The sequence below is a fragment of the Theobroma cacao genome, chromosome 6 (genome assembly GCF_053813885.1).
Source record: "Theobroma cacao isolate CCN51 chromosome 6, ASM5381388v1, whole genome shotgun sequence".
NCBI lineage: Eukaryota > Viridiplantae > Streptophyta > Magnoliopsida > Malvales > Malvaceae > Theobroma > Theobroma cacao.
Genome location: NC_142644.1, coordinates 23,239,770 through 23,250,627, shown reverse-complemented (window position 1 = coordinate 23,250,627; position 10,858 = coordinate 23,239,770). Strand labels below are relative to the sequence as shown.

Sequence of the window (10,858 nt, the reverse complement as noted above, 5' to 3'; positions counted from 1 at the left end):
ATTTCTCGAAATACCAACCGGGACCCCGCAAGACTTAATGTCACGACCCGGTACTCCCCTCGAGCCCGTGACAACCACCGCGGTGTCCCGGTAGACACTTATTGCCCGGAATATCAACCCAAAACCCCGCAAGGCTTTACTATCAGTTTCTCTGTTCCTTTGTGAGCAACCATTGTCAAATATCGTGTTCTAAAAGATTTTAAGTAGTTTCCAACTTTAAACAAATAAAATATTAATTTTTCGTCTTACAGGGGTATTTTGGTCATTTTTCTCAAAAATTTCGAAACTTGCTAAAACGTAATATACAAGTACAAAACACATAATTCATATTCAAAATGAGTTTAAAAGTCTAAAATCTTCATTTAAAACGAAATTATGGTTATTTGAATATAATAAGAAAATAAAAGAAATATTAAGTAAAATATTCTATTTTCTTATAAAACAATATTTATAGAGTTATATGTGAATAATTTTTATAGCGTAAAAGCTAAATAAATTTATACATACTTAAATACAGTAAGCCAAAATATTTAATTTAATTTACAATAACAAGAATGCTCCCGAATAAACAAAAGTAAAGAGGACTGTGAACCTACGGTTTGGAAAATGCAGATCCCACTGTAGTCCTTGATGAGATCAGCTATCTACAGTCTATACTGAACCTGAAATGGGTGGAAAGGAGGGTGGTGAGATTATAAAATCCCAATGAGTAAACAAACATCATCATAAACATCTAGAGTTGAGTACATGGAGACAATAAAGTAAATCATCATAAACTGGGTTATACAATTAGAACACATCTCGTTCAAAATACGTAAAAAAAGGCTTATGAATCTCATAAAAATCTAGGCTTGTGCCATAAATCCATTCTCGGGGACACCTTGGCCGAGGCATCCTACCGAGACCGCCAAGGCTATTAAAATTCACATTTCACATAAATCATGTTTTTGTTTTGAAAACATAGCCGTTTCTTGGTGTTGGCTGAGTTCCCCCTCACGTGGCGGTTTAGCGTGAAGTGAACCCTAAACTTTACCACAGGAGATACCCTACGCGCCTCTCCGTTCGAGGTAAGAATATAATGGGGTTTACCGTGCCCCTCTAAAAGGCTGGTCCACAAAAACCCCCTACTGCAGTGATTAATTAATATATAATCCACCATATAATAAAACTTAATAACATGATATGGAAATTTTGTAATTCGCAGTTTTTCAAGGTAACCAAACAATTCGCATTTCAATACCTTTGCCAACTAGCCAATCATGCTCGATTTATCATAAGCTAGTTAATTTAAACAATCAAATTGCCACAATAAACAGTCTCCGTGTACTTTATTTTTCAAAATCACTATTAATTTCAAAACAATTTATAAATTAATTTCATTGAAACACATTTATTCATAAAACATGAAAATTTACTTTTTAAATTTATTTTTTCATAGAATTCATGAAAGCATCTAAAAACCACCCTATATAATTAAAATGACAATAAGTTTACTCACAATGTCTAGAATGCAGACTTTCGAAGCACTCTGTCTACTGGTCCTCGGATGCAATTTTCTTGCCTTTATCGGAGGACTCACCACCTTGACACAGTACAAAATCGAGAATTTCACCAAGTTGGCACTAAATCAAAATTAAACTAATTTAGACTACCAATGCATGATATGGAATGCAAAAATGCACTGGTAACTATCTAAACCCGGTATTGGCCTAATTCGTCTTATCACCCGATTAAATTCCTAACGGGTCCGTTTAAACTTCAATTTAATTCTTTTCAGTTTCTATACCTCAATTGCACCCAAATTAACTTAATGTCCCTCAGTGTGGTGCAAATTATCAGTCCCAATAGCAAATTACAAAAATACCCCTAGTGGGTAAAAATTCGTATTTTTGCTCCGAAAATTCCCATTATTTTTCTAGGCTCATAATTCATTATTCCTTAACCAATTCTCCTAGAATAAAATCAAACTCATCCTCACTCACTACATGGTAAATTCAGCCATTAATGGTTGGGGGAGAAAATAAATTCTTTTCTTGTTGTTTTGTTTCTAAATATGCTAAACTAACTAAAAACACTAACATAAATTAAAATCAAATAAATCCAACAACTTTCTCTCTCCTAACCTATTTTTTCAGAATTGAATTCATCATGAAAACATGTAATTTAATCATGGAAAATAAAGAGAAATGCTTGGGAATAAGAAAACTCAAGCTTAATAGAAAAAATCTCACCTTTTTCACTTAATTTCCTTGAAAATTCACACTTTTTCTTTGATTTTCTCTCTCTAGGGTTTTGTTTTTGTTTTCTCTCTCTTCTTTCTGGTTTGGCCGGCCATGGGGTGGAAGATGAGCTGATTTTTGTGCCTTTTAAAAAGGAAAATAATAAATTAATAAAGGCATGACACGTGGCATCATGTCATTGGTCCGTTTTTTAAAATTTAAAAAATTGAAACATTTTATTTCCACCACATGATTAGTCAAGGGTCAAAGATGAAGATAAAGGAAGACCATGTGCTGGAAAAATATCCTGGTGGTGGAAAATTACAATTTTGCCCCTGAGGTGGCAAAATTACCATTTTACCCTTTTACTCCAAATTATACCGAAATTAAAAATTTTCACTTCTAAACCTCAAATCATACTCCAATAAGTCAAATTATACTCCAATAAGTCAAATGGGGTCAAACAAATCTTTTCTAAAATTTCCATTTTGTCCCCAAGTGGCAAATGACCATTTTGCCCAAAGTTAGTGAAAATTTCGATTTGACTCCAAATTGATCCTCAAACTCCAAATTACCATTTTAAGTCATCCATGAATTGTGAAACTCTTAATCTCACCTTAAAATTCCTATTTGATCTAGTTCGAGGATTAAATAAACTTTGTTGTACCTCTAGGTACAATACCGACTTTTGTAAATTTTTCGGGACTCTCCTAGCATGCAATCATGCTATCATCACATGTATGTCATAAATAGTATTTTATAAGGTCGGGCTTTACACTTAATATCAGTATCTCATTTCCCCCGTGAGTAACCGTTGCCGAAAATCATGTTCTAGAAGATTTTAAGTTGTTTCCAACTCAAAACAAATAAAATAATAATTTTTGTCTCACATGGGTATTTTAGTCATTTTTCTTCAAAAATTTTGAAACCGGCTAAAATGTAATATACGAGTACAAAACATATAATTGATAATCAAAAGTGAGTTTTAAAGTCTAAAATCTTCATTTAAAATGAAATTTCGATTGTTTGGATATAATAAGAAAATAAAAGAAATATTAAGTAAAATATTATATTTTCTTATAAAATAATATTTATAGAGTTATACGTAAATAATTTTTGTAGCGTAAAAGCTAAATAAATTCATACATACTGTAATACAGTAAGTCAGAGTATTTAATTTAATTTATAATAACAAGTGGCCCTTTCCGAATAAACAAAAGTAAAGAGGACTGTGAACCTAAAGTTTGAAGGAATGCAAATCCAAGGGTAGTCCTCGATGAATTCAGCTATCTACAGCCTAATCTGAACCTGAAATGGGTGGAAATGAGAGTGGTGAGATTTTATAATCCCAGTGAGTAAACAAACATCATTCAAAAGATTTAAAGTCGAGTAAAAGGAGACTATTAGAACATTTCATCTAAATATGTTTTTTCATAACATAAATACTCATTTCATTTAAATAATCAACATGGCTTATGAGTATTTTAAAAGCTTGGCTCTCGCCAAAATCATTCTCGGGGATACCTTGGTCGAGGCATCTAACAGAGTTTGCCAAGGCTGTTAAAAATTTCGTATACACGTAAACAAATTATTAGTTTGAAAAACACAATCATTCCTTGACGTTAGCAGAGTTCGTCATCATGAGGTGGTTCGGCGTGACGTGAACTCTAACCATACCTCAAGAGATACCCTACGCGCCTCTTCGATCGAGGTACATATGTACATATTCGGATTTCGTGCCCTTCAAATAGGCTGGTCCACAGAATCTGCCTACTACAGCAGGCTAAACCCACCATACAATAAAATTTTGACAACATGACAGGGCTAATATTTTACCACCCAGCCTGCAAGGGTAAAATAAAACAATTCATACAATTCATAAAACACAGCCCAGCCAGTCATGCCAACACAATAACAATATAACATAAGCTATCAATTTCCAATCATAAATTTATAACATACCGGTGGTCTCCAATTACTCTATTTTCAAAATCGTTATTTCGTTTTAAGACAAGTTATAAAATCTTTTCATTTAAACACATTTTTGTTTATAAAACCTAAAATTTGCCATTTAACTCATTTTCATAAAATTTCACCAAAATCGAGTTAAAACATACTTTAGATAATTAAAATGATGATAAGGTTACTCACAATGTCTAGAATGAGAATTTTCGAAGTACTTAGATTACTGGTCATCGGGTGCAATTCCTTTACCTTTATCGGAGGACTCACCACCTTAACACAGTACAAAATCGAGAAATTCACCACATTGGTACTAAATTGAAATTAAACTAATTTAGACTACTAATGCATGATATGGAATGCAAAAATGCACTGGTAACTATCCAAACTCGGTATTGGCCTAATTCGTCCTATCACCCGATTAAATTACTAACGTGTCCAATTTAATCCCAAATTACTCCATTTCTTTTCTAATACCTCAATTCACTAAACATTATTCAAATAACACCAATTTCAGCATCAAAACTTTTCCATTTCTTCATGGAAAAATTCGACCATTATTCATCATTTTCTAAGCCATTTTTCTTGAAATAATAACAATCCATCTCCCACACATATCAAGGAAGATTCGGCCAATGAAGATTCATGGGGAAAATGGATTCTTTTCTTGTTGTTTTGCTTCTAAATATGCTAAACTAACTAAAAACACTAACATAACTTAAAATCAAATCAATCCAACATCTTTCTCTCTCCATACCCATTTTGACCAGCCATGAATTCATCATGAAAACATGTAATTTAACCATGAAAAATAAGGCGAAATGCTTAAGGAAAATAGATTTCAAGTTTAAATTGAAAAATCTTACCTTTTTCACTTTTTTTCCATGATTTTCCACACTTTTTCTCTTCAAATTCCCCACCTAGGGTTTATTCTCTTCCTTTTTCCCTTTGTTCTTGGTGTAGCCAAATATTTGGAGAGAAATGAGGGGTTTATAGGCTGATTTTTATAGAAAATAATAAAATATTCTAAGCTTGACACATGGCATGTTTCCATTGGTTCATTTTTAAAACTTTAAAAATTTTCAACCTTTTATCTCCACCACATGATTAGTCAAAGGTCAAAATGAGGATAAGGGAAGACCATGTGCTGGACAAATGTCCTGGTGGTGGAAAATTATTGTTTTGCCCTTAGGGTGGCAAAATTACCATTTTACCTTTATGCTCCGAAAAATACCAAGATTATAATTTTTCACTTCTCAACCTTAAATTATGTTCTAAATAGTCAATCTTGATCAATCTTAGTCAAAAATTTCATCCAACACTCACATCTTAACCTCAGGTGGCAAAATGACCATTTTACCCCTAGGTTATGGAAATTCCAGTTTGACTTCAAATTGATCATTGAACTCTGAATCACCATTTTAAATCATTCCTGTACTTTAAAATTTTCAATTTCACCCTAAAATCTCTATTTGATCTAGTTCGAGGCTTAAATCAACTTTATTATACCTCTAGGTACAATTCCGACTTTTGTGAATTTTTCGGGACTCTCCTAGCATGCAAACATGATATCCATCACATGTATGTCATGACAAGTATTTTAGAAGGTCGGGCTTTACAGGGAGCGCACTGGCTTACCACCTTGTTTAAGAGAAAAAAGAATTAACATTTTAGTCATTTCATGTTTTTTGTTAATGCCATTTGCACTTTTGGGTTGCATTATCTATTTCAAAAACTAAGGAACCTGAGTGAAATTTTGGTTAAAACTTAAAGGGTCTAGGTATTTTACCCATATGTACATATATACTTGCATACATGTGTACACATATTATAGAGTAGAGATGTTCGAGAAATGTAATATGATTGCATTCAATGTTGAATGTTGAAAACTCCAAAATGTTTTCAAAATGGTTTGAATGATAGCATAACATCATATTTGGTTTTTAAAAATACAAATTGCATTGTTTTTAACAAAATGTATCACTTTAAATAAAATTTTTCATATCGTTTGCTTATTACCTTCCTTAGTTCATTCATCGGGTTTATACTCATTCTTTTTAACTTCATGTTTTGGTTTTCAGATTCAGAGGTAGTTGGATCTTAGATTAAGGAGTCTACTCATGCTCATCGTTCAATAGGTTTATTATGGCATTCAGTAACAGTACCCACATCCAAAGTCATTCATCTAGTAGTCAAGGGTCTTTTGCATGTGTACATGGATGCTTTGATGTAAATTGTGAGATTTATTTTGTAAACACTATATGTCTAGTTTGATTGATGATGTTGCCATGAGCTGGCAATTGTGACTTTATTTTGGGGACGCTGTAAATATTTTTGGTTTCCATGGTATATTATTGAGGAAACTATGATTGAAAATTATGAATTATGGCTCTTAAATAATGATGTATGATAGATGGATTGATGAATAGGTTTATACAGATAGGCTTGCTTGGGCCTAGTGGGTTATGCCTATTGGACCCATGCATCGATCATGGCCCGAGATTGGGCTATGACACATAAGATTTTGATGGTTGTTATTTACAATAACCAATTTGCAACTTGATATTCAAGTTGTATTAGAAACAAGATTTTCCTCAAAACCTAAATTCTGAGGTCGATCACTCGCACTATCCATGTGATTCTCAAGAAATTTTTCATTTTTTGACTATACTATTTTAGTAGCATGGGAAGGATAATAGAATAGGAACTCTTAGAATTTTCAGCATATCCAATGAAATATACACTAACAGTCCTTAGGTCAAATTTATTTTCTTATGTATTATAGAATCCTACTTCAGTTGGACAACCTTATATATGTATATGTCGCAAACTCGGTTTCCAACCTTTCCACAACTTAAATGGTGTTTTAGAAACCATCTTAGTTGAAACTCTATTTAATATATACATTGCATTTTTAAGAGCCTCTACCCATCATGACAAAGGAAGTTTGGAGTTGTTAAGCATACTCCTTACCATGTCCATTAGATTGCGATTTTGCGACAACATTTTGATATGGTGAGCCAGGTAAGGTGTATTGAGTTATAATTCCTTGCTCTTGAAGAAAATCATCAAACAGACTAGGTGCTTGTCCAATTCTTGTGTACATACCATAATGTTCACCACCTCTATTTGATCTCACGATTTTAATTTGTTTCTCACATTATTTCTCTACCTCTGCTTTAAATATTTTAAAAGCATCCAATGCTTCACTATTATTATGAAGCAAATAGAGATACATTTTGTCATGACCCGAAACTCTCATCGGGCCCCGTGACAACCGCCGCGACGTCCCGATAGGCACTCATTACCCCGAATGCCGATCAGAACCCCCTAAGGCTTAGCATCAGCTTCCGCATCTCCCCGGTGAGCGACAGTTATTAAATCTTACATTTCAAGAAATCATAAGTTGTTTCCAAATCAAAATAATAAAATATTATTTTCTGGCTCACAGGGGCATTTTCGTCATTTTTCTACGATAATATCGAAACTCGCCAAAAACATGGTGTAAAAGCTAAATATGTTCATACATATTTTAAATCAGATAACGAAAATATAAAATTACTTTTACAATGACACGTGGGCCCCCAACTAACCAATAAGATGCGAGTTTGTGAACCTATAATTTTGACAATGCAAGGCTAACTGAAGTCCTTGATGCAATCGGCTATCTACCAGCTATCCCGAACCTGAAATGTGGGGAATTGAGGGTGGTGAGATTATAAAATCCCAGTGAGTAAACAGACACCATCTAAACTATCTAAAGGTAAGTAAATGGAGACAATTAAAAAATAATTAACTTCAGCAAATTTTTCACATCACGAATATTCATTTCAACCAAATAATCAATATGGCTCGTGAATTACTCAAAACTTGGCTCATGCCAAATCCTGTACTCGGTGACACCTAGACTAAGGGTATTCAACCGAGTCTGCCAAGGCTGTTAAAAATTCCTATTTCGCATAAATCATATTTTTATTTTGAAACATAGCCGTTCCTTGGCATTGGCTGAGTCTCACTCTCACGCGATGGTCCACGTAAAGTGCACTAAAAAAGCCCACCTCAGGAGATACCCTACGCGCCTCTACGACCGAGGTGAGAATATAAAGGAGTTTACCGTGCCCCTCTAATAGGCTGGCCCACGGAACCCCCCACTACTGCAGTAGCTAATCTTTTATCTACCACCTGATTTATAAAATCTTTTTCTGCATGACATGGTAATTTATCGCAACCTAGCCTCTCAAGGCTAAATACATGTACAAATAATTCTAACACCAAAATCAGTTTAGCCATTCATGCTCATTTATTGTCATAAACCATTCAATTTAAAACCATAAATTTACAACACAAGCAAGCAGTCTCCAATTACTCTATTTTCAAAACCAGTATTCAATTTTTTAGAAAATTTATAAAATCACAATTTCTCTTAAAACATAGCAATTTACCATTTAAACCCATTTTCCATAAAATCACACAATTTTATAAAACTACTCTAGATAAGTAAGACGATAATAAGTTTACTCACAGTTTCTGAAAACTAAATTCGGGTACTCCAACTATTACTCCTCGGGTGCGATTTCTTTGCCCTTGCCAGAGGATTCTCCACCTTAACAAATTGCACAGTTAAGAGGTTTACTACTTTGGTACTAAACCAAAATAAACTAATTTATACTACTAATGCATGATATGAAGTGCAAAATGTCTAAATTTTGCCTAAACGAGATGTTAGCCTATTTCGGTCTTTTACCCGATAAATCGATATAAGCGTCTATTTAAACTCCAAATTAATTTTTTTTATGCCTCAATTGCACCCAAATTGACTTAATGTTCCTCAGTGTGGTGCAAATTATCAGTCCCGATAGCAAATTACGAAAATACCCCTAATGGGCAAAAATTCATATTTTTGCTCCGAAAATTCTCATTATTTTTCTAGGCTCATAATTCATCATTATGCATCATAATTCTTCAAATAAACATCAAGATCAGCAGCCAATATTCCCGTAGAAAATTCGGCATAATGGGTTTCATTGGGAGAAAATTATTTCTCTAGCTTATTTTTGCTATATTTCAATATAACCTAACTAAAATCACTTAATTCAATTAAAATCAACCAAAACTCAAGCTCAAAACTCATCCATGGAGGTTTGGCCAGCATGGGTGTGCATACCCACTTTCTAATTTTGCATGGAAATGAGAAAAAAATGCATGGGTAGTGAAAAGCACAAGGAAAATCAATGAAATTTACCTTTTTAATGCTTGATTTCTTGATTTCTCTTGATTTTCCCCAAAATTTTCAACTAGGGTTCTTATTTCTTTTCCCCCTTTTTCTCTCCTGGTTTGGACAGCTGAAGAAGATGAGAATTCTGGAATTTTGACATTTTTAAAGGCTAAAATAATATAATATTATTTTATTCATTTTTTTTGTTTTATTAATTCCTTAAATTCTAGCCATCAATTTATTTCCAAATTTTCACCATACACTTGTCCCACATATCCATAGCTTAGATAAAATTCTCAGACTTATCCAAAGTCTTGGTGGAGTAATTTTTTTGAAATTACACTTTTACCCCCGTAAAAGTCAAAAATTACATTTTTGCCCTAAAAACTGAAAAATTGCCCATAGACATATTTTTCATCCCTTATACTCATACTATTCTCCAATTTGTCAAATGTGATCTAAATTCTCTCAAAATCTCAAATTTTGTCCGTGAGTGGAAAAATTACGATTTTGCCCCTACACTCCAGAAATAACCGAAATTAAACTTTTTCACTGCCAAACCCTCAAATTATACTCCAATAAGTTTAATATAATCAATCTTAATTAAACGGGATTAAAAATTTCCATATTCATCCTCATGTGGTAAATCACCATTTTGCCCCTAGAATACTTAAAGTCCGGATTAACTCCATATCAGACCTCAAACTCTGAATCCTCATTTTAAATCAACCCATGGGTTTTAGTTTTCTCAAATTCATCATCGATTCTGTCACGACCCGAAACTCCCCATCGAGCTCGTGACAACCGCCACGAGGCCTCAACAGACATTCTTCACCCCGAATGCCGATTGAAACCCCGCAAGGCTTAGCATCAACTTTCGCATCTCCCTGGTGAGCAACAGTTATTAAATCTCGCATTTCAAAAAAATCATAAGTCATTTTCAAATAAGAATAATAAAATATTATTTTTTTGCTCATAGGGGTATTTTCGTAATTTTTTTGTCAAAAATCTCAAAACTTGCTAAAAATTTAGTAGGTAGGCAAAAAATATATATTTAATGATTTAAAAACAATTAAGTATCTAAAACGTTCATTTGAAAGCAAATTGTTGACAACTAATACTATTCAAAAATAATAAATAAAATATTCTATTTTCTCATAAAATAAATTTTTATAAAAATATTTGTAAATAATTTTTCGCACATGAAAGTAAAGTAAAAATTGTATGAATAGAAATACAGATAACCAAAATATAAGTTTTGATCTGCAATGACACGTGGGCTCCAATTGACCAAGAGGATGTAAGACTGTGAACTCTTACTTTTTATAATGCAGTTCCGAGCTTAGTTCTCGTCCTACTCGACTATCTACAAACTGTCCTGAGCCTGAAAAATGTATAGGAAGAAGGGGTGAGATTTTATAATCCCAGTGAGTAAACAGATACCATCTAAAGTATCTAAAGT

General features: G+C 33.2%; 2 long non-coding RNA genes across 2 annotated transcripts in view; both read right to left on the bottom strand.

Moving 5' to 3' along the window:
- Positions 1-557: 557 nt before the first annotated feature.
- LOC148762205 (uncharacterized) lies at positions 558-2,330 on the bottom strand. Its single transcript, XR_016026991.1, has 3 exons — positions 2,232-2,330; positions 1,499-1,582; positions 558-662 (listed from the first exon to the last, which is right to left on the bottom strand). It is a non-coding gene; the product is annotated as an uncharacterized LOC148762205 (long non-coding RNA).
- Positions 2,331-10,600: 8,270 nt separating this feature from the next.
- LOC148762202 (uncharacterized) overlaps positions 10,601-10,858 on the bottom strand; it is a 36,830-nt gene continuing 36,572 nt past the window's right edge. The window contains exon 4 of the long non-coding RNA XR_016027137.1: positions 10,601-10,780. This is a non-coding gene — a long non-coding RNA (uncharacterized LOC148762202). The remainder of the gene's footprint in view (positions 10,781-10,858) is intronic.